Source organism: Brassica oleracea, chromosome C3 (genome assembly GCF_000695525.1).
Source record: "Brassica oleracea var. oleracea cultivar TO1000 chromosome C3, BOL, whole genome shotgun sequence".
In the NCBI taxonomy this organism is placed as follows: domain Eukaryota; kingdom Viridiplantae; phylum Streptophyta; class Magnoliopsida; order Brassicales; family Brassicaceae; genus Brassica; species Brassica oleracea.
The window spans coordinates 40281299-40283929 of NC_027750.1; positions in this window are offsets into that span (position 1 = coordinate 40281299).

Genomic DNA, 2631 nt, shown 5'->3' on the forward strand with positions numbered 1-2631 from the left:
AACAAAACACAGATGCATATAATTACCAGTAAATTAAAAATGATCAGTTATTGCCGAGGTAGTACTTCAAACATAATAATCTAGATTTTGTGATAAACAGGTTTAATGTAAACTGCTTGTCCTACTCCGTCCGCCATACTATGTTATGAGGCAGGAGTAAAGGTGCTTGCCAGTGAGGTTGATAATTGAATCCGTGTGATTTTAATTATGAAGTAAATGTTCCACCAATACTTTTAACCTAACAACCTTATACAAATATTTTAAATCTCGCGCTGTGAAAAAGGTTTCAAAGTTTGGTGGAACATTAACTTTAACATTTAACTCATTGTCTTCTTAGTGGAATTCCTCTATTTAATAGTATCAGTCTTATATCAACTCAATACACCAAAAAAACCTTCCCATTCTCTATAATAGTATGGCAGGGGAATTACTCCCAAATCTTCCCGACGAAATTATCATCAAAATCCTACAGTTGATTGGAGAGCAATCATTTTACTACCTGGGTGATTTTTTGCGGGCTGGGAAACGGGGTTACGCACTTGTTCATGAACCCTCCATCCTAAACATTTACGATGTTACAGAAATGGTCAGCTTTTGTAGCAGTCAAATCAGCAATCGTGGTAGGTTTCGAGTGTTCTTCCGCAAGTGCCTCAATGCGGGCAACACAAGGGCTATTTGCTATGATGGTCTACAAGCAGCAACAATATTGGGACTTGAGGAGAGTATTAAAATTTTGGAGCCAAATGTGCCTAAGCATCTATTATCTACCTTCGCTCAAGCCATTTTCAAAGTATGTCTTGGCAGGCCAGCCAAGTGTTTCAGTTGTTCGCAGCCCATCACGCTGACCTTCGGTCGGAAGAGGTTTTAGATTTGGGACGCTCGATGCAGTACCTAATGCCCCACTTCTATGCGCCGTGGCTTAACACATACGGTGAAACTTTCTTATTTCCGGATGATGATGTAATCATGAAAACAGAATGCCTTGATGGCGACAACTGCAGGATCTATTATGTCGGGTTGGACCGTTGCTGCCAAAACTACAAGATGTATTAGATTTCTTTAACCGTTTGTAGTATGCTGTAATAGATGCCTTTGTAGTATGCTGTAATAGATGCCTTTGTAGTATGCTGTAATAGATGCCTTTGTAGTATGCTGTAATAGATGCCTTTGTAGTATGCTGTAATAGATGCCTTTGTAGTATGCTGTAATAGATGCCTTTGTAGTATGCTGTAATAGATGCCTTTGTAGTATGCTGTAATAGATGCCTTTGTAGTATGCTGTAATAGATGCCTTTGTAGTATGCTGTAATAGATGCCTTTGTAGTATGCTGTAATAGATGCCTTTGTAGTATGCTGTAATAGATGCCTTTGTAGTATGCTGTAATAGATGCCTTTGTAGTATGCTGTAATAGATGCCTTTGTAGTATGCTGTAATAGATGCCTTTGTAGTATGCTGTAATAGATGCCTTTGTAGTATGCTGTAATAGATGCCTTTGTAGTATGCTGTAATAGATGCCTTTGTAGTATGCTGTAATAGATGCCTTTGTAGTATGCTGTAATAGATGCCTTTGTTGTTCATTTGCCCTGTAATGGTGAACGTTTAAGGTAATTGGGTATTATTCTTAAATTAACTTTCATTTGTTTTCTAAAAGCTGAATACCTCATGTTGTTTTGTTTTAAATCCCTCAAGAACAAAGATATGAGTGGGTGTATGACCGAGAGATCATCACCCTCCGGAGTATAATTGTGCACTATATCTTAAAGTAAGTGCAACAAGTTTTTTATTCCAATAATTAGTAGAAGGCAAACGATACGATTTAAAAGCGGTGTACGATCTTATACTGTGTACACCATACAAACACTTTATCTTAAATTAAGTTCAACCAGTTTTCTATTCCGTATTACTAATTCATATAGTGAACATGACAAGATATAAAAAGGTGTACGACGGTATACGGTGTACACCGTATATTCCGGAGTACAACTGTACACTTTATCTTAAATTAAGTTCAACCAGTTTTCTATTCCGTATTACTAATTCATATAGTGAACATGACAAGATATAAAAAGGTGTACGACGGTATACGGTGTACATCGTATATTCCGGAGTATAACTGTACACTATATCATAAATTTTTTTCATCCAGTTCTATTTCCCATGCTATTAATTGATAGAGGGTAAACGATAAGATATAGGAGTGGTGTACGATCTTGTACTGTGTACACCTTATATTCCTGGATATAGCTGTACACTCCGCCTTAAACTTAGTTCATTCAGTTCTATATCACATTTTATTAATTAAAAGAGTGAAAATGACAAGATATGAGTGGGTGTATGACCGAGAGATCATCAACAAGTTTTTTATTCCATAATAATAATTAGTAGAAGGCAAACGATATGATTTAAAAGCGGTGTACGATCTTATACTGTGTACACCGTATATTCCTGGATATAGTTGTACACTCTCTCTTAAACTTAGTTCATTTAGTTGTATATCCCATTTTACTAATTCGCAGAGTGAAAATGACAAGATATGAGTGGGTGTATGACCGAGAGATCATCAACAAGTTTTTTATTGCATAATAATAATTAGTAGAAGGCAAACGATACGATTTAAAAGCAGTGTACGAT